The 25,489-nt window shown below is 43.4% G+C and overlaps 1 protein-coding gene across 29 annotated transcripts in view; it reads right to left on the bottom strand.

Moving 5' to 3' along the window:
- The window catches only part of RERE (arginine-glutamic acid dipeptide repeats), a 340,996-nt gene that overhangs the window by 258,557 nt on the left and 56,950 nt on the right, over nucleotides 1-25,489 (bottom strand). For 2 of the 29 annotated variants that reach the window (XM_083453662.1, XM_083453668.1), the window contains exon 1: nucleotides 12,877-13,524. The exons of 23 other annotated variants lie outside the window; for them this stretch is intronic. The gene's annotated coding sequence lies outside the window, so the exon portion shown is untranslated. Of the gene's footprint in view, nucleotides 1-12,876; nucleotides 13,525-21,050; nucleotides 21,218-25,489 lie in introns of those variants that run through there. 4 more of the 29 variants (XM_083453663.1, XM_083453681.1, XM_083453678.1 and 1 more) reach the window with 4 other exon arrangements.

Genomic DNA, 25,489 nt, shown 5'->3' with positions numbered 1-25,489 from the left:
AGTCCCAGACCTGGAGCACAAAAAGCTCTAAATCTAAATTTGGGAGTCTCACATTTGACTCCCACAGATTCCCTGAGCCTGCTTTAGACCATTGATCCAACTAGCTCAGGGCTGCCTACACTCTCCACGGTTTCAGGGAGAGGGTCTTTCCCAGTCCTTCCTTGAAATACCAGGCACTGAACCTGGAAGCTTTCGCACGTCAAGTATGGGTTCTAGTACTGAGCCATAGCTCTTTCTCCAATGCAGGATGAACTACAGGGCACTCTGATTTTTCCAATATCTGCGGCCTTTTTTGAAGAAATAACTATCAAATGATTACGCAGGCAAACAGAATTGCACAGCAGACACTTAAAAGCATACCACAAAACCACAGCTCTGTCCAAAACACTGATGTTCAATGGGGGTCAGGACAAAAAATGTGCTGGAAACTTTTGCTCGAGTAACCTCACTCAAAATTGGCCCATAACACACCTCCTCTTCTCTTCTATACAATCCCGCCCTCATCCCATTAAGCACTAAAATAAAAGAAATACATACAGGATCATTAAAATTGTAAGGAGGACGGTAAAGTGATAGATTAGAAGGAAAATCCTCTCAGCCTTCATAATTACAGGGTAATGTTCCAGACAAGCAAACGCAGGAACACTGAAGCCATGCATCAAAGTAAAAAACATATTTAGTATCTTCAGGACGGCAGCAATTTCTCAACGACAAAACCCTCCAAAGCAATCATGTGAGACTAGACAACATGAAGTCCCTCCCCCTTGTTAATAAGATGGATTCCTAACACTGAAATATCATCAATGGGCTAGCAGGAGACTCTTAAAGAGATTACGGTTATTCAACCAGCTAGCATATCATATACAACCCTAGCACAAATATCAGGGTAATGGAAAAGGGTCATGCACCATGTACATAACAAATGATTACACCTACACTATTCAAAACAATATGCATTCCTTGTTCTGAATAGATTTTAAAGTAAATCTTTCTTTTAACAATTGCCCAGTGACATACATACTCATCCTTCTAGGTTTCGCCAAACTGCTGGAAAAGTTGTGCAAATAATTTGAATAAAATTATTGAATAAAAATAAGACGGCGGTGGAAGCCTAAATAAAGAAGGTAAGAACATTTTGAAAAACCATTTGTACATGTTTCATCTGTGTTGTAATGACACTTGCCACCAGATCGGGTGCTATTGGGGGACAGTGACAAGGCCTCCCCTGGATCTGGTGGACGTGCTGGAGGTGAGGGGCTTTCCCAGGCTTGGGTGAACCCTTTTTGGCTTCACCCAGGCCCCAAAGGTGGATCGCAGTTTGCCTGCATATTTGGTCAATGGCTGACGGGCTGCGGCACCAGCCCTGCTCCTTCGTTAACTTAATTTTCTATGTGTAATGTGAATGTTACTATGGTTGATTTTAATAAATCATTTTATAATTTCAAGCTTCAAGGTGTCTTATTTACAACGTATTTCTTTACTATGTTATACATAAAGGAATGCATATTTCAAATGCATTTTTCTGTTTGTTTGCTTAAAGAATGTAGATTTCCTGGGGGAGACCCCCGCTGGTTTTTGTGTGTGTGTGTGTGTTTTTACAAGGGGGTAGTAGGCCAAATAAGCTTCAGAACCTCTGTACTGGATCAATGTTAGTCTAGCACCAAGGCTTTAACCGAGTGCAGTACTTTATCCCTGAACCCTTTTAGACCCCAGATTACTTACGCAGACCTGTGTGGGCAGTTAGACTAGTAAAAGCTTGTGGGCTAGTTACTTGTAAACTTGCAGGTTAAAAGGGAGTTCCAGGCAAGCTTTGAATCTCAGCCACTCCTTTTCTTGATAGAGGGGTGGGAGAGTGATCCAATGACAACATGCAACTCAAGGAAGCAGCACTAGGATGTGGATATCATATGCACACACACAAAATTCATGCAAAATGTACTTTTCAAGTCTTTTTCCTCATGAGCAAATGTAACCATGGTCATAGATTGCCTCCTCCAAGACACAGGGTTTCCCCCTTGCCTATGAAACCTGATGCAGAACCAATTGAGTAACAAAAAAATCACCAGGTTTCTATTAAGCAGGCATGCAGGACCCAATTAAACCTATTCAGGACTGCCTGTTTCCCCCCACCCCCAGCAGCCTAACCTCTCCCATGAGATAAAATTTAAGATCTGCAGGCCCAGATGTAATTCACTGCAGACTGACTAACTCCTAGCATGTGTTGACTGCTGAGCTGTTCCCCCCCTTGAGCAAGAATGAATGCTGCAGCACGAAAGAAATCCTTGCTTTAATTCAGTGGAGTATAGGATATTTTCACAAAACGCCTTTTCAATATTCAGGGATGGTGAGCTGATTGTGAAAGGACCGGATCCAGCCCCTAAAGGCCCCATTTCCAAATTTTAAACTGAAATAGAGTAAACAATTTCATGTGTAAGGAAAAGAAAGAAACTTTTATTAAAAGTGAAATTCTCCCAACAGACGCCACATTTCCCATGCTCTTCACTTCTTACCTGGGCTTGACAAACAGACTAAGGCATTCCTTCATGCATATCAGTAACAGTGCATTACTTAGAAGGGGTTTTGAAGGACCAAATGTTCCAGTGCATTAAATGTTTTGCCAGCCAGGGATATTATTATTATTATTATTATGAACAATCCCCCCCAGAGCAGACTCCGGTCCCAACTATATTCAAAACATACACAGCTGCACAAGCAGCAAGAACATGCCAATTGTCCTATTTATAGTGCAAGCTTTTAAAGGGTGTTCCTCTTTGACATGGAATTTCTATAGCAAGCAGCATCTTGGAGAACAGTGTACATTTGGCATTTTGTGTTATGTGTGTTGATGGAAAGCGCTATCTAAGCAGAAATGGTAAAAGCTGAACCCACAACAGCTTATGGGAATCCAGTCTCCAGAAAAAGAAAACTCTATGAAGACAAACACTTAGGCTTTCTGTCATTTTAATTTGTGAGCTACAATTCCCAGAGTTTTCTGGGAAGAGAGACTGATTGTTAAAACACTCTGGGAATTGTACGCCTGTGAAGGAAAAAACTCTCAGCACTCATAATAAACTAAAGCTCCCAGGATTATTTGGAGGAAGTCATGACTATTTAAGGCGGTATGATACCGCTTTAAATATGTAGTGCAGAGGGAACCGAAGTTCTTGTGAATGCTGTGTTCTATTTATTTACAAACTGTGATGGCCTTTGACTTAGAACAAAGAGTTCCTATATATAGTTCTCTTCTCGTAAGTGGTACATACGGGTGAGAAGGCAATGAATTATTTGCAAGGCTGCAGAAAGTGGAGAAGTCTAGATCAGTTGTCTTCAACCTTTTCAACACCAGGGCCCACCTTTAACCCAAACATGCATTTGAGAACCCACTCCTTAATTGTCTACAATGTATTTGTATGGTGGCAATGCTGTTGTCTTAGATTTGGCTGAGACCCAATAGTGGGTCCCAGCTCACCTGTTGAAGACCTCTTGTCTAGATGGCTGTCTCTTTTCTTGTTTTTCTACAAATGCTTTTTTAAACTGTGCAACTGGAAGCGAGGCCACCAACATGCTTTGAATATGCAAAACACACTCAAAAAATATATTTTTTAAAAGAGCCAAACTTTTCCTCTTGTTTTTGAAGGAAGAGGCAAACAGCCATAATGTGTTGAAATAGACTGCAGCCAATTTTCATACAGTATTCATAATTACTTTATTACGCCGTGCACAGGTAATCAGCCTCCAAATGATCCAATAACCTTGGCTTGCTCATAACTCCCCTGCGCTAGGCTTCACAGGCGAGGGAAGAGAAAACCGAGCAAAACACAGTATGTTTTGACTACTTATAAAAGCAAGTTCTCTAGGGAATGCACTGCCAGATTTAAAGAGAGGGATTTTCCCTCGACTGCTCAAGGCTTACAGTCTCCTACATTCTCCCTCAATCATTTCCTTTGCACTGTCTCTATACTGCCTTGTAACATAACCACCTGCTGTGGGCATTCATGCTTGCTAAAAAAATATATTAAAAAACGAGCAATCACAGAAATCATCATGCTGTGGGTAAATATAAAATCAGGACTTCTTGCATCCAACCTGAGATTTCAAGAAGGAAGAAAATAATCTTTCTCCTCCTGCACTCGCAAGAGAAGAAAATTGAATTAGAATTACACATTGATCTTGATGGGGGGCATCTTTAGAGTATCAGCTGGCTCAACTCAAAACAAATAAATGACTGTAGGACAGGGACTTCCAAAGGTTGCTGGATTTGCTGGACACTTCAATACATCATCATTTGCACTCCACAGTAATTAATGCTAAACAACAACACACCCCTCCACTCTATAACCAATCCCTAATAACGACTCGCTGGAATTCACAGCCACAGATGGAGCAGAAAGCAATTAAGACAAATTCATGAAAGGATGGGCTTTATCAAGGGGTTATGATAGCAAAATGGAGCCCCCGTGTTCAGAAGGTGGTACAGACAATAAACAGGGGAGATCTGTTGCCTTCAAGCCCCAAAGGTATGTAATGGAAACAGGATGCTCAGCTAGACACACTTTTAGTTGGGTCCAGCAGGGCTCCTCCTTTTTCACATTACAATCCCCACTTTATCCATAAGAATGCACTCAAATGCTGGCAGGGATGGGTGGGTGTGCATCCTTTTTAAATCAATTATTGTACTGCCTTAGAGTACACTGGGGCAGTTAAAGCGTAATTGAATCCAGGATAAGTTATCAGTTCTGGGCAAGGGAACCCAAGTGACCAGCTCCTGCAAAAGTGAACTTACATACATGGGGCTCAAATTCAGCATGGAAAGCCTAATAGCCTAAGGAAAGTGAGAGGCGAGACATACATCAAATTCTCCAGCCACACCACTTGACCAATGCATACAGCACCTCAAGAGGGATCACAAAATCAAGTGCTCACACCTCAGTGTTACAGAATCAGTCTTTTTTTGGGAGGGGGGTGAGAAAAAGCATGCTGCATACAAGGTCCAAGACATCCTCATGGGGTGGGGGACATAATTGCTTTCCTAAGGCACCAGATCCCTAGCAAAGGTTTAAGGAGGATTCCCACAGCCTAAAACTAAGCAGGTAAGGGGTATTCAGCTCCTGAAGAGATTATTCAGCTTCTCCACATCAGTATTTCCAGTCCATTCAGACCCCAGACTAGGACAGTTTCAAAGTGGATGGTGCAACCACGCTTGAAATACAGTTCTGCTTGCCTCTCCTCAAAAGGCATATAGCAGAGTTGAGAAAGGTTCAAAAAAGGGCAGCCGAAATTATGATGGAGTGACTCCCTTATGAGGAAAAGTTACAACTTTGAAGCTTTTTTTAAAAAAAACTTTAGAGAAGAGGCAAGTAAAATTTGACATTACAGAAATAACTGTGCATGGTGAAGAGAAAGTGGACAGTGAGAAAGTTTCACTCCCTCTTTTAGAACCCTAGAACTTGGCGACACCCAGCAAAGCTAAGTACTAGAAGATTCAGGACAGACAAAAGAAAAGGCTAATTCACACACAAGGCACAGTTAAATTAGGGAATTTCCTTCTGCAGAAGGCAGTAGTGGCCACCAACTTGGATGGCTTTAAAAGTTCCGTAGACAAATTCATAGAGACCCTGAGTGTTCTATCTCCACTGTCAGAGCAGTATGCCTCTGAATACCAGTTGCTGGGAATTGAAAATGAGAGCATTGTGGCACTCAGGCCTGGCTTGCAGGCTTCCCATTGGCATCTGGTTGGTCACCAAGTACAGGATGCTAAACCAGATGGGCCACTGAGCTGATCCCACAGGCTCTTATGATGTTATGTTCAAAAGCAGCCATTGCTGTGACACTGTGAGACACGGATGTGATACTGCATATGGGCCAGTGGGCACAAACCGTAGGCAATAAGGCACATGTGGGACCTTTAGCTTTCTCTGGATTGTGCCCATCTCCTGCAAGGTAACAAGAAAAACCTAAAATCTTTCAGAATACCGACGGCCATCCTTTGAAGCAGCTCAACCTTAAAGCAAAACTTTGAGGCCTTTCATGTTCAGCTTTGGTAGAAGAGTGCGTCTAGACTTTGGAGGGGGGAGGAAAGAGGGCACAGCAGCAACCATGTCTAACTTCTAGGAATTAAGACTGCAACGCAGCCAAGTCTGGCACAGAACCTTAGGTTGTTGCACCTAAATTATAACCATTTTCACAGAAGAAGCTAATCACAATGAATCATTCCTGGGAAAATTTGCACTCTTACTTCCCCCTCGAGGAAGTGTGCAGTCATGCTGCTAATGTAGAATTTACAGCTCTCATTTCCCCCATACTTTTGCGAATGGTGGGAAGAGAAAAGATTCTCTCCCTGCTGTCAGATGAGAAGTTGTCCTTAATAATAGAAACAAACACAAACCCATGGTGTTTCAGGGAAGCTTTTATGCAAGAACTGAGACCTTATCTTGGCAAGAGCAAAAGAAAAATAGATTTATATCAGCCATTCTCACACCTTTCCCTGACACTATGAGTCCCTGCAGTACATCACAAGGTCAAAATTAAAGGGGGGGGGGGAGAATACTTATCTCACCTGCCAGGAAAAACATTTGTAAAGTGAAAATATATGACTCTTGGGAACAGGATGGACAAAATTCTATACCTGCATTGTAATGCTGTTTCAACCCATTTCCAGCATACCCTCCTGGTAAACTGAGAATTCTCTCCCATAGCAATGTAACAAACCTTCAACCCAATAAAAACACCCCAAAAAACTAACGCAGACATCTTTCTGGGTCCTGGAAATCATGGTTTGCAAAGTGGGAATCATGAAACATGCACTTGCCCCCACAACCATCTTGTAAACCAGGGACTGCAACCCTGATATGAAGCGAGTCTGTAAACTATGGCTTATTAGGGAACCTTGTTTGCATTGGTACATGCATATCCTGAAGCCAAAGTTAATGTTGGGAAGGGGAAAGGAGCTCACCTCCAATTGTCAGGCAGTCAAAATATAGCGCTTTTCTTTTGTGGTCAAGTGATTTTGCATATACCATATTTTTCCATGTATAAGACTGTTTTTTTTCTTAAAAATAATGTCAAAAATTAGGGGGCATCTTATACACGGATATATCTCCCCTCATTTTCTTAAATCTGAGTCCCCTTCTACAGTAAATCTTTGTGATCTTTACAACAAAAAGACAAGACAAGCCTTTACTGTACCCACATTACACATGGAGAGGCTGAGACTGAGGCAGTGGCTTACCTGTAACTATACCTTCTCTCCCTCCCCACAGAGGTATCATACCTGAGCTGAAAACTGAACTGAGGACTTAAAGGTTCTTGCCTTTAAATCATTTCTAAACATTTAATTTTGGCTCCCTACTAACACTCTTTCCCCCATGCTTTCAGTACCTGAATCTTGACAGCTTGCACCACAAAAACCAGGTGTGAAAGTGACTATACAGGCTCGACAGCCATTTTGCAGCATGATTACTAAATATGCATATCACAAATTATCCTCTGGCTCATTTTCATAGTTGACAAGATAGCCGTCTGCCCAGGCATTGCACCATAGATGGGAATCTGTTTTAAATTATTGCCAGGGTTTGCAACCAGGATATGGCCTGAGGACGACACTATTATTAGCCAGCATTTTTACATTATCACTAAATAACCTGATGGGGAGAGAGTGAAGACACCTGTCAACAAGGCAGAAGGCACCCTCAGGAGGCATTTCGCTTGAAGTCTGCTTGTCAAACATGCAGTAGTTATTTACTGCGTTCGAGGGGAAAGCGGGTATACAAAGAGCTGACTGCAAGCTTACATTTTACCAGCAAGGGTCCAAGTGCATGGCTGATCAACTGCAGGCTTCTGATTGCCCTAGAAATTGCTGAACTCTCCCTTCTTCATGCTTCACTGCTCCACACTCTTTTAAATATTTTTATAATCAAGGAGTCAAAATGTTGGCCCCTGCCTAACATGCAGAGCAGCATAAGCCACACATGAACAGGAAAGGTCCACCCACAATATAGCTCAACAGTAGAGCACACATGCATCACATACAGCAGGCCCCTAGATCAATTGTTGGTATCTCCAGTTAAAAGGCTGAGGAAGCAGGGGATGGATGGAAAGACTCTTGTCTGATAAAAAGCCCTGGGGTAGGTAGACAAATAAATTCAACCTACTATAAGACAGCTTCTTCCTATGTGTCTAACAACAACTGCAACCATCTCACGCAACTTTCTGCAAGTTTCACTCTATGTCCAAGAGACTGACCCATTAGGATGAATGGAACACCAACCTCAGCCAGCTCCTATCTACTTGCCTTCTTAAATGCAACCAGTCCTCAGGGTTGTCAATTTCCTCCACTTTATATAGAACACCGCAAGGAGAAAGATGGGGAGCAAAGTAGCAATAGCTGGCACTGTCTGTCATTCACTCTGCCTTGTGATGGCTTTGCTTGCCTTCTGCATCCAATGAGTCTCATACCTGTTACCACAGTAAGGCAACACCTGCCCTGAGATTAAGCAACGGGAGCTGTAACCAGCAAAAGCCCTATAGGAGTAGCCTATGTTATAGTTTTTAATCTGACTCACTTCCCTGCATTGCCAAATGGCTCCATTCCCCACACAGACACAAATCCTATTTCCTACACCAACGTAGGGTAGGAAGGGTGAGATAGACAAAACTTTCTACTCCTCATAGTGAGGTTTTCTTCAAGCCATTCATTATTTCTCTGAAGAACTGCCCTACTGTAACATTCTCCTGCCTCTCCTACTGTATGGCTTACTACCAATTAATCAGGTCTCCAGTCAAGGCACCCTATTAGCTGTATGTACAAACAAATTTCATGCATGCTGAGCCTTGCAGGTTTGGCCAGTTGCTCAACAATCTCTTCCACAGCATACATGCCTTCATCGCACCACTGACTTGAGGTGCTTCCAGAATATGCAAAAGGGCAGTAACATTTGCTGCTGGTTGAGGCATATTGCTGAACCAACAATATGCAAGAGAGGAATATTAGAAGCAATTGAGTCCTGACCCAAAGTGAAGGGACTGGAAGCAGTGCCTGATGCTGCAGCATTGCTGAAGGTAAGCAGGTGCAGAACTAATCAGTCTTTCCAATGAGAGGCCCTCTGAGGTTCCACATAAGAACAGGATACCATTATTTTTTTTAAAAAACAACAACACACACTCGTATTGTGGATTTTGTGTTTGCATCATTTTAAAAAATCAAAATAAAAGGTTCATCAGAAACACCATTTAAGAGCAGAAAGCTATTGTCACACCTACATCCCAAGTCACCCTCACCCCCCTCATCTGCTTATACCCTGCATGGTATCTCTTTGCAAGCCTCTTCACAATGTCACTGATGTTTCATTTAAAATACGTTTTCAGAATCTAGGATGAGGCATAAACTGGCATAGATCCGTATTTCATTTCATTCTCCTAATATGTTCAGCTAATAGGCTTTTCACCATGTGGCCAAGACAATGCTGAATACCACCTCCCTCTTACCTTTCCTATGAGCTTTCCCAGAGTCAACTGGCTGGGAAATGAGTGCAAGACTAGACAGCCCTAAGGCAATAACTATGGAATCACAGGGGTGGGGGTGGGCCTTCACTGCTCAGAAGCAATTTGCACCCAAGCTTTCCACAAGCAAATTCCTATCCACTATATCACACCGGTTTCATTTCATTCAGTGGGTTTTACCCAATGCTAGTCCTACTCAGAGCAGGCCCACTGAAATTAATGAACATGACTAACTTGCACCCATGAATATTAACCAGTCTCCTCTGAGTAAGACTCAGTTGGCTACAACCCAATAGAAAGGCGTGTGTCAACAGGCTGTCCCACAATTTAGGCTTCCAGACCCAGATATCCTAGACTTAAAAAATAAATAAACCCTGATGTGCCCTGGGCAGCTGTGCTTCTCGGGGCCTTGACAACTGCTCAAGTATGCATCTCTGAACAACAGACCCTGGCTACTGGAAGACACATCCTTACCCCTGAACTGTTTCTATGCCAGCTGGTTATTATAAGAATGTCTGTTTAAGAATTGGTGGCAGAGTTTGTTGGGTTTTTCTCCTCTTCCCTCCTTGTCCCGTTCCCCTTGTGTGTGTTTTTTTGTTTCGTTTCAGATTGTAAACCTGCAAGCTGGGACTGAACTTAAGCTACTCTGGGAGCCTTTCTGGCTAAAAATAAGGGTTAAAAGTCCTCTAAATAAATAAATGCTGGCTTCCTAGGCATTGACCAGGTGGCTAGAACAGCACTAAACATGACTATGCAAACAGGTTTGCCAAGGGGGGGGATAGAGATATTTCCTGTCCTTCACCACCATCTCTCTGCCAAACCAAAGGAGCTTTTAAGAAAAACACACAAAATGAGCCATTAGTTACCAACAGCAGGAAACAAAAGCCTGTCTAGCGCCCATCACATGAATTAAAAAGGGGGGGGAGTGAAAAGGAAGTGTCAGCAAACTCCACCAAGCAATTCTAGGCAACCTCCAGTGTATGGTACACTACATTACCAAAGAGTCAATGCATTCTGACATAACAGCTGTACGCATTGTTACATTAATTAAAATAAAAAGGCTAACCCACATCCCAGGCAAGCGATTCGCTGAACCCTGCCAGCATTTCCTCAAAAAAATGATGTATAAATTTAAGGAGCAAGTGGACTGATTATAACCAATACAACAGTAGACTGGAGGGGTTAGGGGAAGCATGTGAGAAAACAACCGCCTCTGTTTGAATTTTCTTTTTTAAAATTCTCTCTCTCTCTCTCTCTCTCTCTCACACACACACACACACACACACAGGCAGAGAGAGAGAGAGACAGAGACAGAAGCCCCACGCTATAAACTAGGAGAAAGCACACAAAGGAAGTGGCAAGAGGGAGAGATTACGTCAGCCCTCGCCTCAATTCATAAATGTGAACCACAGAACAAGGCAAATTCTAAACGGCCCTCCCTCTCAGGGATCCTGCTTAAAAAAGGGAATGCACACACACAGAGTCAGGGCTTAAAAATATGCTACTAAACAGCACACGCTGATGCATCAACTTTCAGTAGCCACAGGGAGGGGGGTGGAAGAGAGAGAGAAACCCCACAGTGTAATCCTAGTGAATTCTATCCTGCAGCCAGATCAAATAACATTTGAAGAACAGCCCGCCAAGCTCACAGAGGCTGCCCAAGCAGAGTAACAATAAACACTGAAGAATCCTGGATTGAAGACACACACACAGGTCGCAGGGATTTGTTACCAAATAGCACACTCCTAAATTACATGGAGGGGAAAGAGAAGAGAGGTGGATCCAAATGGAAATCTCCTAATTCCCTAGCTGCTGTTAAATATCTTTTCTTTTTATTTTTTAAAAAGGGAAGAAGCTATCTGTGCAGTGTAATTTCTTACTAGGCAACTGGGGCTGTTTTGAAAAGTATGGACTGCCTTTAAACAGCAATTCAGCCCCCACCCCCCCGAAATGCAGAGCTGGTTGCAATCCTGGAACTAATTGCCTAGAGATCAATGCCTTTAACACTATAATTATGTCCCCCTCAGTTTCTAAGACTTTCATTCCTGCTTAAATTAACTTCTTTCCCAGAAATGCACAACCAGAAGAATATAGCATTTCTAACCAGACGTTTTTGTCCTCAAAATATTAAAAAGACCAGAAACATGTTAACAACAACAAAAGGATAAACAAGACTTCACAGAGAAACAATCCCTCCAGTTCTCTAGATTCCCTTTCTGCCCATGGGGCTCAGTCCCAGAGCAAGTGGATGGAAGGCTCCTGTCAACTGCCATTTGGGTTCATGTATCATTAAAAAATCCCACATGGTTGAAAGGAGGCCATCCAATCACACATACGCACAGCACCCCATGTAGGGCAAAGCCACATGCCCTCCAGAGAAGCTGAAAACAAAATCCCAATTGTACTGAACAAAAGCAGAGCTGGTTTCTGTCTCGGGAAACAAGAAGTGGTTGAGCGGGTCTCCCTGTCACATCAACTGAGAACAAAGTTGAGTCAATATTATAAAAAGGGCCTTTTAGACTGAGCTGGGCACCAATTAAAAAAAAACATAAAAGGCATTCCAGTACACACTTCTGCTACACTCCAGCAAGTAGAGTGAAAGATCCCCCTCTACCCCCCCCCCATAAAACAAGAAAACCTGCACTGCAAACTTCTCTTGGATTTTTTAAAACAACAACAAAAAAAGCTTAGCAAGCTTTTGAAGTTCCACCTAGCTTAGTACAACCTTTTGTTGTTGTTGCTAAATTTGTGTGGGAACAGAAATGTACAGAAAAAAACAAAAAGACTCATTTTTAAATCCCCTGACAAAAAAAGGGGGGACTTGTAACCTTAAAGTGTTCTGGAACAGTGCCCTGGGCCAATAATAGCTAACACAATACCTACCAAGCAGATCCAAGTTTCCTTGAAATTATTTTCTCTCCCCTCCTCCTCCCGCATTTCTAAGCTATTACAAATTAAGTGGAAGGAGTCAAGTGTTTTATCTACCCAGCTGGTGATATGTTTTTGTTGTTGTTTTTCTTAAGTTATTTTTTCCCCTCTCTCAAGGCTGGGGAAATCCGAAGCCACACTCTAGAGGAAACTCAACTTGATTGTGATCTCTCTGTCTCCCATTCACACACAAATAAACACCCTTCAATGTAAACTTCACTTAGGCAATCCAGGGAGATGACCCCACGCTTCGGGGTGCGAACCCCAACCTCAAACTGCACATTAAGTTGCCTCATCTTCGCACAAGGAATCAAGATGTTAGCGAGTCTTGAGGGGGGACCCCCCCCCCAAAATAAAGACATGTGCGTGCGAGTCAGCCAGACCACCATCCCCACCCGCTTTAGCAAGCCCCCCCCCCCCAGGCCAGGCGGCACACACTGGCTCACTCACCCCAGCCAGCCTTGGACTTTCCGCTCGGCAAAGAACAACAAGGAGGAGGAGAATTCCTGGAGATGCGGGGCCAAGGCAACCAGCCTGCAATCACAGCAGCTGTTTCAGTCTGACCCCGGCGGACCTCGAGCTGCTTCTCCAGGGCACGCAGGAAAGGAAGAGGGGGCTGCTGCTGCGTTCAATCCCACATGCAATGCCCATGGAGGGGGGGGGGGAAGAGGAAGGAAGAAGGAGGAGGAGAGGGGAAGAGAGAAAGAAAAGAAGGGGGCCAGAGGAGAGGAGAGAGAGAGAGAGAGAGAGAGATGCACTTGGCGAACAAAAGGAGGCCCCCGCTTCACTGCAGCGCCGCTGCTGGGCCAGGCAGTGGTGCGGGCGAGAAGAGGAGCAGCAGCAACGGCGGCATTGCCCGGGCCGGAGAAGGATCCCGACTGGAGGAAGCGGCTGCGGCGGCAGCTCCCTGCCTTGGCGCGGCGGGCTGCGCTCCCCGGGCCCCTCCGCGGCACATCCACCAGCCGCCCTGCTTAGCTGCCGCTCCTCGGTCGCAGCCACCTCCACATGCCTCTGTGTGACCCAGTCGCTTTTGCTTTCAACCCAGACACCAGGAGAGGGAGAGAGAAGCACAGCCTCCCAAAGACAACAAGCGGCGGCGCGCGGGAAAACCCGGAGCGGAGTCCACCAGCCTGGCGCTGCCTCCCGACCGGGCTCAGTGCAAAACGGCGGGCGGGCGGCCCGGCGGGGGCCACCGACTCGGAGCCAGCCAGCCCCCCGGCTCCGTGCTGACCAGGGCCAGTAGGATGCCTGGGCTCACGGGCTGCTCGACATCCTTGCCAATGTTGGGCGATGCGAGCGAGCGCGCACAGCTCCTTCCTCCCTTCCTAGATTTCTCTCCCCCCGCCCCAAACCGAGCCGGAACAGGGAGAAGCTGGCTGGGTGATTGATGGCGGCTCTTTAATAGCGTGGTCAGCTAGAAAATGCATCTGCAAGCAAGATATTAAAGAGGCAAAGCATCCCCGCGAGTGATCTGCCGCTGCTCACATCCGAGCGCGAGCGAGATGCAGCAGCAGCCCAGGAATATTAATGCAAAAGCAACCTTCTTCCTTCTCTCTCTCCCTCCCCCCCCCCACCTTCCTGCTTCGGTTCTCACAAATGCAGATCAAACACTCACACGGCGTGGAGGAGACGCAGATCAAAAAGCAGAGAGGTGGAGGAACATTTAAAACGGCGGGGGCGGGGGGAGAAAAGAAAACGGGACAAATAACGCTGAGGATGGGAAAAGCAAAAAATGCCAATTTAGTGGCACATTAGAGGCATCATGGGTACACAGAGGGATTGGTTTGCAGTTGATTCAACCAGTAAGCCATTTTGTTAAAATCCACCTACACCACCGGCCCCCTTTTTGCACGGGAGAATAAATATCCATCTGTCAGCGGACGCTCCCTTTTAACATTACACTGGAGAAGAACTACACCTAATGCAATGTGAGATGTACTAATGCAGGTGCACCCACACAGCCCATGCCAGCTTTGTTTTCAAACAAAACATGGCATTGCACGGGAACAAAAAACCTTTCAACCACCCCTCCCAAACTCATTAATGCAATGATTAGGAAGTAATAAATACAATGATGGTTTTGCCCCTCCCCAAAATTATAGCTGCGTCCACAAACAAAATGCATTCCCCACGCTGCAATGCACAGGTAACCAGAAAATGGAGGATCTGTGGACCACCACCAGCACTGTGGGAATAGATAATTAAAAAACTCTGTCCTCTTTTCTTTTATTGCGGTTTTTAGCTTCAGCTGTTTAATGCTACCTCAGTACTGCTTTTTAAATGCATAAAAGGAGGTTAAAAAGAATGTCATGATCACTTTTACACAGGGTCATTTCAAATGCCAAACCTGTTCAGAAAAGGCTCATTGAAATTAATCCCCATGAGCAAGTTTGGTCAACAAATTTCACTGGGTATTCTCTGAGGAAAACTTAGCTTTGAAGTCCCCCCACCAACTCCAAGTAATTTTCTGATTCTGCACACTAAATGTCATGTAAACACTGTGCTCCATAACCATAAATAACTATAATCTGAAACTCATCTTTGCATTTATTCCCTAGGTTTAGAATTCCCATAAGGATACACCAAGAGGATGGGAAGGAAGAGAACATGCCATTGAATTCCACCCAAAATGCCCAGACAGCTGGTAGGTTACAGGAGCATCCAATTCACCTAAGCTAGTGCTCAGTATTTAGGCTAGGTATCCAGGTTTCACATTTATTGCTTATTATTGATTGTATATTTATTGCTTTAGCAGCTGGCATTTTATTTAGACTGCCGTACTCTCAAGGCCTTTGCTAGATTTTTTTTTTCTTTTAAAGGTCTGTACTTGAAGCTTTAATCTATTCTGCACCAGCGACAAGCAGCTGCCTAAACCGCCAACCCAGCTAATGAAGTATAACACCCTTTGCCACCCTGAAAGGCCGCCCTGTGATCAATACACTCAGAAAGGCAGCTTGTACTGCAAGCTCTGCTCCCTTGAAAGATCAGCGCCGCACATTAGCTTCTCAATGGGAGCCCATCAGAGGGGAATGTGCTCAGTGAAAATAAGCTTCATAACCAAGAGGCTCAGTGATGGAACTGCACTGGCCAGAGCCAAAAAAAATCAATCCCAGAGTCAAGCGACAAAAGCCGACATTTCATTTAGCCCCTCTTCCAATTTTTTAATCAAGTGTGGCCTGCCACACAGCAAGCCACAGGAAGGACAGATTGCTCCAGCCATGGCTTGATGTAGTGTTTACCTCCCAGCAATTCCAGGAGAATTCTCTCCCCGTCTTACACATATTCAGGCTATGTGAAAAAATGTGTCGTCAATCACCAGCATCATCATAAGTCTGCATGGCAGAAAACGGGCTGGTATGAATGAGAAAGCCTTCTGTAGTTGTACTCGGAAACGTGTATATTTCTCCTGCAATGAATCTCAGTCTTAACCGTTTCTACATAGACACACACATACCTCTAAGACTCTAGCATGCCTTAGTCCAGCCTTCTTCATTATGAGAAAAAAGACGGGTGGATGTGAGCCAAACAGTTGAGGTGGAAACAGAAATGCTGAAGCTACTATTGCAAGGGGGGGAACCTTTGCTGGACTCACTCTCATCAGCCCCATGGCAATGGATGATGAGAGCTGTAATCCAACAACTTTGAAAGGGCCACCAGTTTCCCATCCCTGCACTACCGGTAAGTGTGACAACGGCTCATCAAATGTCACAGTCACATGGCAATATAGCACCTCACCCCCTTTAGGAGAATCTTGAAAAATGTGGGGCATGTCACGAGGTGGTGAGTTTGTGTTCTCCCTACTTGCCTACAATAAGGTAAAGAATTCAGATAATTCCTTAGGGGCCTGGATCCACCCCCAAACTGTGCTCTCATTTCCTGAGAGAGACTACAGAATAAAAGGGGACAGCTTTTAACAAAGGATGCTCTACTCAGCTATCTCCAGTCAGGAACACCAACCCTGCCACCTGTCCGTCTGCAAGTGTCTCCATCTTAATACTAGCTTCCCTGAATGCTTTGACCATTTCCAGTAACAACTAAACTGGACCAAACACATCAGCCAGAAGAGGTGAATGCTACATTTATTGGATCCCTTTCTGGTGCAGAGAACCATGTTGGCTCAAATACCAATACAGGCTTTTCCAGTAGCTACTGCAGCAGTCAAGTCAGTAATCAAGGAGCAGTGTGAATCCAGCCCCTTGTGTTATCTTGGTCAAGGTATTTAAGGTGCTCTTTTTGAGGAAAAACACTCTCAATTTCTCACAGCACCTTCATGACTCCCTAATATTACAATGTTCCTTTCCTTCTTTTGGCTCAAGTGTTTGAAACATTGCATAGGTTCTAGAGACACAGTCTAAATAGAGGATGCACAGGGAAGAATGGTGCATTATAAACTTATATTCTTAAACAACATTGTATTTCCAATAGAAAAGCAGATAATAAGCTTAGAAGGATGAGAAAGCAGCATACATGACATCTCTAGACAGTCTCACAGAATTGTTTCTTAACAACATTATATTACTAAATCGCACTTCTGTGGCCACACTTGAAAAGTGGAATGACTTGCCAAAAGAGGTCCATCTCATTACTTCTCTGATGGCCCTTCTGCTGGTGTTGCATATGGCCTGTCAGGGTATGAAACTCCCTGATTTGTTATTTGTTCTATTATATCCTCTTTGTTTATTTTATATTTTATTGGGGGCTACAACATGCAGATTCAACTGTAGGCTGCCTTAAGAGCAAGGTAAAAAAAAAAAAGCTTTACTCAACCAACAAACAAAAATTGAAATTTCCTCCCCAAGTCAGTTCTAAAAAGAGAAAACAGAACTGTCAGAGGAGATGTAGGATGGTAATAGTGTCAGATCTTGCAAACAGTCTCTCAAGCACTGTATGAAGCACATGCAGCAAATCTAACTCAGCAGATTTACACCCTGCATTCCTGCAAATAGCTCAAGATGGCATACATGGTGCTACCACCCAATTTACCTCAACAACAACTGATGAGGTAGGTTAGGCTGAGAGATCATACATGATGGCCAAAGGTTATCCAGACAACCTCATGCCTGAATAGGCAACTGAACACACATTTCAATTCAATAAAGTTTCAATTCAATAAAGTATTCCTAGTTTGGCATCTTAACTGCTATACAAAACTGGCTCCCTGTAGCACTTAGATGTGAACCCATTACTATTTTAGATTCAGCAATGATGTGCATTGATATTTGTGCATCTAAGGCTATGTGCACACCATGCATTTAAAGCACACACCCCACCCCCCCCAAGAAGCCTGGGAACTGTGAGATCCTGGGAATTGGAGGTCCAAGGTGGGTAAACTACAGTTTCTAGGATTCTTGGAGGGGGTGTATGCGTTTTAAATGTGTAGTGTGTGTACACAGCCACAAAAGTCAAAAATGAATTAGGAATCCAGTCAATTCTTCAAAGATTTGAACAGATTTCCACTTAAAATTAGTTTAAAATTAAACCAGCTGCAAGCAAGGGCAACCTGGCTAAAAAAAGTATCCACATTCCTCGGAGTATCACAGAAGAAATAAATCATAGGAGAAAACATCAACAGACTAAAGTGGTAGATCATATAATAGCTAGGGGTGTTTATGGTTAAACAGCAATACCCCTTAAAACACATGCATGCTTGCAAGCACACTCACACAATCAGCATGACTGCCTGATGCTGAGTAAAGGCCACTCCCAATCCTGAGCAGAAAGAAATCCAGGCCATGTTTCAGTGCGGCCTCCATTTATCAAAACAACCCTGTCATGTTGAGTACCATTAACAGATAATGAAAGGAGACAAGGGATGCAGTTACAAGCAAAGCACTCAGCCTTGTACAGGCCTAAGCATGCAGCCAACTGAGCTGACATCTGACTTTATTATAAGCATTATAATTAAATAGAATACCTAGTTTAAGTAACATTAAGGTTGTGACACAAACCAACAAAAGCTGGGGAAATTCAAAGTAAAGCTTTGACACACTGTCATTAACTCCTGCTATTTGTAGGAGAGGAGAGAAAGAGAGAGAAAGTGCATTTTTGAATAAGATAATGTGTGTGTTTGAGAGAAAAAATAACCTAAACAGGTGAACACAGATTGCTTCAACGGCTGAAAAGTCACCTATAACCTTAAATACTCTGTATGCTTGATATGTTTGCTCCCTGGTTTTCAAACCTGGGCTTCCTTGTAAGTTTATCAGGGGTCCCTCAACAAAGAACCTCAGTAAATGGAAGGCAAGCGTCTCTGAAAGACAGCTTGCCTGTGATCAATAGTCTTCGCTTGGGATGTGCAGGTGATGGGAAAGCATTCAGCTTGTTCTAAGGCACATTCTCACAGGTCCACTGACACAATGAGAGTCCTGGTCAGCCTTTCACAAGATTCAAGGCCTGGTCTATACATACCTTATTCTTCTGTGGAAAACCCTCCCTGCAATTAGAAAATACCCTACAAGCTTTCTTTCTACTTTCAGGGAGTATTTTATGGAGAGAGGGCTCTCTTACATTAAGGGAGCAATCACAAGTATAATCTCCCCCTCCCCACCTGCAATGTGAAGTCCTACTGACAATATCAAGTGGTCTTCTCCCAAGTCAGACCATTGGTCCAACCAGCTCAGCACTGTTTACAGTGGTTGAGCTAGTGTATCCCAAGCAGAAGTCTTTCCCAGACTCACCTTGCACCCATCCAAAGTTCTCATTTCATTGGAAACATCAGCTAGGTCTGGGACTTTGCTGCACATGCGCAGCACCAAGATAGAAAGGATTCCCAGAAAGCGGAACATTTCAAAACCACTGGCATACATAAACACACTGCACCACATCAGACGGGGACCGGAGGCGGGGCGAGGGCTTGCCAAAAAGCACAGAACAGCCCACAAAAACATTCAATGGTATGCAACCAAGGTGCTACTTTCTACACAGAGAGCACAGAAATAACTTCTACCTTCTTGCAAGAGCTTTAGTACACCTGAAGAACATTAAATGGATATATACTCCCAATATCTGTTGGGTAACAGCCATTCTCAGAAATTCCTTCTGAGAGAATTAGCTCTTATCAAGGCATGCATAAATACTTCACCTAGTAGACAAACTGTGCCAAGAGGAGGAGACAGCTGCTTAAAGGCTACCAGATAAACATACCTCAGCAGGGAAAACTAATTGTAAGAGCACTTTGCCTTATCGGACAGATCACATTAGAAATGCATTATTAAAATTTACTAAGCACTTAAAAGCTGAGCAGGTCACTATAGTTGGGGGGGGCACCCAGAAGGAAATGGAATGGGGGTGAGTGGAGAAAAGAAATCACAGCTTACAACCTCTATGGGCTTCAGAACAAATTTCACACGCTTTGTTTAGCGAACACAATTTGCACTAACTGGAGAAAGTTTGTTAAATCCATTATCAAGAACAATGGAGATGTGATCTTGACAAATGTTGTTAAAAACAGGTTTGATGTGACGCTTTGTTGCTGCACGACCTGGAATCTGACCAAGCAAACCTGCTTAACTCATACCAAACAGAGCTTAGGGATTGCCAAAAATCTACCTCCCTGCCCCCAGTTAGGTTACATCTCATTCTAACTTTTTATTAATATCTAGGGGCTGCTGCAAATGCGCAATCAGCTCACCAACCCCATCCATCCCACACCTGACTAAACAGGTACAGCACAGGCCCCTGCTCACTGTCTTCGCCACTACGGTGAGCTACACTGTGTTTATATTTAAATTAAAGCAATTATCTCCAAAATTCAGATCCTGAAGCTGAGGCTCCAATACTTTGGCCACCTCATGAGAAGACTCCCTGGAAAAGACCCTGATTTTGGGAAAGATTGAGGGCACAAGGAGAAGGGAACGACAAAGGACGAGATGGTTGGACAATGTTCTTGAAGGTACTAACATGAGTTTGAACAAACTGCGGGAGGCAGTGGAAGACAAGAGTGCCTGGCGTGAAGAGTCGGACATGACTAAACAACTAAACAACAACATCTCCAAATTTGCACCTATTCTTAAAAATTTCCATATGCAAATCAGTGTCCTCTTTTTCTGTGGATGCATAAGTAATCACTCTCCTCTCCTCACTCCCACCCCATGGAACCTCAGTCTTACAACTTTTTGGCCACACAAATTTGTAAGGGCACGTGATGTATTATCCGGCTACTTCCCAAGCCCTAAAGTGCACAGATATTTTACATATTGGCAAGTATTATGGGGGATGATCTGCCTTTCTAAGCAAAAAATTTCCCAAGTGACTTGCAAATAGAGAATTTTTAAAATAAAAAAAAAACCAAAAAAATCCTAGACATATTTTCTTGTGAGTAAGCCTCGCTAGACACTATGGAACTTTGCTTCTGAGAAACCACTCCCAGGATTTAGCTATATAGACCTTTTATTGTGAAATCCAACAAGCCAGTTAAAAGATGTTCATTAACGACTTCCCGCTAGAGTTAATACCCCACTCAGCACATGGTTCTGCTGTGGGAAGCCATGACAGTTAAGCCGGTCTGACACAATATGAGGTTGGTACAACAGATGTGGTCTACGTTTGTTCTCCAAAATGTTGGCACCAACAATGTATTTCTTTATCCAGATAAAGTAAGCAACACTCAAAGCTTCTTTACACACATGCACTGCACATTTCTCTCCTTGAAACCTTTTTTCTGCTTTCTTATCAGTAGCCTGCTTCTGCCTCTCGCTGCGTCGAGTCATCTCAATTCTCCTTTTCACCAGGCTGTACTTTGAAAGCTCAGCAGGTACCGACTGTGGTCTTGTCTTTTTTAATATCTCGCCACCAACTGTCACCACCACCCCGGCGCCCACAAGAGAAACTGGCAGTTTTAGAATATTGCATAAGGAAGATTCCACAGGTCACAGCACCAGTAACTTAAAAATAATTTTCACTATTGTTATTAATTTTTTCAAAAGGGGAAGGAATTTGTCTCTTCAAGTCTCACTTCTAACATGGGATGCTTTGATTCCATCCCAAACTACAACTACAGAGCAAATGGTGTATGTTTCCTTTGAGCACTGTCTATGAAAACCATGAAGTTAAAAGTGAGCCTATTAACCCCAGGATCTTCCAGGGCTGGAAAAGACCCAAACACCTCATCAGTCAGAAGTCTGAAATCTTGGCATTGGCACCTAATAATCCTCCTTGACTCCTCATGCAAAGGGCCGGTGCCAATTTCTAATTTTTTGGCAACTATGGAATGGAGGTAAGGAGGAAGCTAAAATATTTCCAACCTTGAAATGTTCTATTATTTCTCCATGAATATGCCACCAAAAATCATAGTTAAATATGAAGTACCCAAAATGCATTATTACTTTAATATAAAAAGTAAAACTTTAGGATTAATCTCTCTCATCATAACCACAGCATTTATATTGCCGTCTCAAGTGTTCACATAAGTATTCACCCTGTTAATTATTAAATTAATATCAAAAAATCAAAATTTTGATAATCACAAGGACCCCCATACAATAGGACAATATTATTCCCCTCTAATGATGATGATGATAATGATTTATCACCCACCCTTCATCCCAAGGTCCCATGGCAGGTCACAACAATTTAACATACAACCTTAAAAAAACGACTTACCACCACAAGAATAGAGTGGGTCCTAAAATCTGCATATCAAGTGTCAAAGGCCAGGGTCAAGAGGTAAAGAGATGCATCTTCAGCACCTAGATGGCGAGCCAAGGTTGAAAGACCAGAGCTTGCTGAATAAAGGTCACCTATTTAGTTTACAGCCTATAGTTCCTGGTTTGTGGGTTCAGTCTTAGCTACTCCACCTCACTAGCACTGGACCTCACTAGCACCGCACATTAACAAGCCCCATTATAGAAAATTGGCAAGTGCAAGCAACTTGCGTGCTCAAAAGCAACCTAGCAAGTGACTATTACTACTCCACACAGTGAAACAGCAACCATAACAAAAGGATTTAACTGCTAGAATTCTGACTGGCCTAGTCAGGTGGGGTCGTATTACAACACTTCTGAAAGAATTACATTGGCTGCTTATTTGCTTTGGGGCCCAATTCCAGGTGCTGATGCTTATCTTTCAAAGATGTAAACAATTTGCAATCCAAATACCTGACAGTGCCCCTCCTCCCATGCATTAAGATATTCAAATGAATCCCTTCTACAAGTCCAATTCGTTGGTGGCATGTGGGTTCAACAAAGAAGAACTTTTCTTTGGCGACATTCCAATTTTGGAATATCCTTTCCAGGGTGGACCAGACGCTAAAATTGTTTTCTGGCAAGAGGATTTAAGATAGGTGAGAGGAACCTTTTTCCAGTCAGAGGTCTGCATTCCCTTCTGGGAACCCTCCAGGGGTCAGATGCAAATGGGGCAAGAAGCAAAAGTGGGTGGGGCAATTAATGCAAAGAATACCTTTGCACAGTAGACTAGTTTCTACACTTCGCTCTCTCTATCCTCCACCCAGGCAAGCCAGACGCATTAACAATGGCACATTACAGTCAAGCAAAAACACTCAAGGTATGATACAGGGCCAGCGAGGTGCATGACCTGGGGAGAGGGGAGAGGCAATGTGGTTTGGGGAGGGGTCTGAGGACTAGATAGAGAAGCTTGGAAGGCACCATTAGGCCCCTGGGCCTGAGGTTCCCTGGCCCTGTTTTAAAACATTTTCATATGCCCAGGCATTTAAAATTGATTTTATGGCCTCTGCTTAATAGTTCCGTAGTTCACAGTTTTATTGCCAGTATGTGTTATTGGGTTATTACATTGTATGAACACCCTGGAATCAGTTTGGGTGAAGGGCAGTTTAGAAGTGTTTAAAATATATAATAAATGAAATAAATACAGAAGCTTAACCTGGTTTAGTGCAATTTCTGAAATGGAAAATCGTAGCTTGCAGCCAGCCAGAACACTAGGAATTAGAAGCCATGGTTTGAAATAGGTTTGCAAATTATGGCTTGGCGTGACGTCTCCCTTGAGGAAACAGTGGCTCTGCTTCCAGAGACCAGTGCACTGACAGCAGCGGTGACTAGCCTGAAATGTTCCAGATGCTAAGGACTACAAACTGCATCAGCTCCAAGCAGCACAGTCAACAGTCAGGAATGACGCGAGTTGTATTTCATAACACCTGGAGGGCACAATGTTAAGCTACAGCTGAGAATGAATGCTGAGCATTTGGAAAACAAAAACAGAGGAACTCCAAAATGGCATGATCTGAGCCTCTCTCTCTCTCTCTCTCTCTCTCTCTCTCTCTCTCTCTGTGTGTGTGTGTGTGAGAGAGAGAGAGAGAGAGAGAGAGAGAGAGAGAGAGATTTGGTCTAGACTTGGGAGAAAGTAGTGGACCTATCTAACAGCCTGGTAAGATATCCCAGGATCAGAAATAGCCCCTTTCCTTGTCACCTGTGGCAAATAAAAATTACTCCTAGTTAAAGAGGTAAAAGTGTTTTTGCACATTGGAAGAGAAGGGCAAATAGCAGTGTCAAATATGAGACAAAAAGCTTCATGTCAGCCATATATACTGATGCCAATGAGATGTGCATACACAGATCAGATCAGCAACTCCCTAAACACAATTTTATTTAAGGTAAACTTAACAAAACACAAACATAAAGAGCTGGAGTGTTCAAGTCACTTAATTTCAAAAAATGGCACCAAGACCTTCAAACAGAACTGAACCTTGCAGACAAATGAAAACATTTAGACACAAACATTTGTCAAGGCAAAATTGTTAATAAATGCTTGTGTAAACTACCATGGAAGGTAGTTTAAGCCAGTGCTTTATTTAGGCTGGCTGTTCTTTTAGCTAGCCTAAATAAAACACCAGCTACTGAAAAGGATGAACTCTTTCTTCCATGGAACCATCCTTCTACAGCTAACATAAAAGGCCGTTCAAAAACGCTGCCATTAGTTAAAATCTTACACAGTGCGAGTGAGTTTAAAACACAGAGGTCAGAAGACCTAAAGCAGATTCTTTCCCTCACATGCACCACAGGCTTTTGCAATGGTCTAAATCAAGCCAATTTTAAACAATAAAAGCCACCCTGCCCTCTCCACTATGCTCTTAAGCGTACGTTAAACGCTTGTGAATGGAAAATATGATACCTCTATCAACAGCCTGCGGTATGTTTAAACTATTATAATGTAAAGCATGCTTATTCTCACAAAAAAGCTAGCGGAAATGACTACCAAATGCTTCCTTTACAATCTCTCCAGAATAGGGCAGATTCTTTTAACTGGGGAGCACAGGGATGTGGGAGGTGGGGGGAGAAGAGATTTTCCTGACATCCTGAATGTTAGCAGACTCTGCGCAAAACAGATGATATCCCTAGGAAAGAAAACTTTTGCTATGAATTCATCATCTTTTATGAGAGGCACACAGCAAAAAGGTAGAAAAACAGTTCTTCACATTTTTAGTGCACTAATCATTTTTATGTTCGAGAGATTTGTTTTTTTCTTTATGGGGGAGGAATCAAGCGGCCTTTTAAAAGGAAAGTGACAATAACCACAGGAAGTGACCGTAGCTATAATAGTCTTCCCTCAAGAGGGCCTGATAAACTTTTTTTTTTAAAGAAAAAAGAAAGAAAAGAACAGGAAGTCTGCAGCATAATGATGAAAAAAATTAACAGACCAGAAGGACAAAGCTACAGAGCAGATACAGATACAAGTCCAAAGGGAAACAGGCAGCCAAAAGGTGGTGGCTCTCACACATGGAATCTATGAAATCTGCCCAAAGGAGGGGGAGAGAAATGCCACCCTGTATTTCAGATGTATACCTGGGGATGGAACTAATCAAATGCTCATTTCAGTTGAGCTCAGTGATTGGAAAGAAGTCATGCATTTTTTTTCTCCCTCTCTGGCCCGCTTGGAATACACTAAACACAGACCATGGTAACAGAGTGCAAAGGAGTGAGTGAGTGTGTGTGTGCAGAAGTGGTATAGCCCACCTGCACACATTTATTGATCAACTGCAGTCATGCAAGTAAAGGTAAAGGTACCCCTGCCCGTACGGGCCAGTCTTGACAGACTCTAGGGTTGTGCGCCCATCTCACTCAAGAGGCCGGGGGCCAGGCCTGTCCGGAGACAC

The sequence above is a fragment of the Podarcis tiliguerta genome (assembly GCF_965153285.1).
Source record: "Podarcis tiliguerta genome assembly, chromosome: 8".
NCBI lineage: Eukaryota > Metazoa > Chordata > Lepidosauria > Squamata > Lacertidae > Podarcis > Podarcis tiliguerta.
The sequence above is the reverse complement of the archived record's forward strand: the minus strand, read 5'-3'. Positions and strand labels throughout refer to the sequence as shown.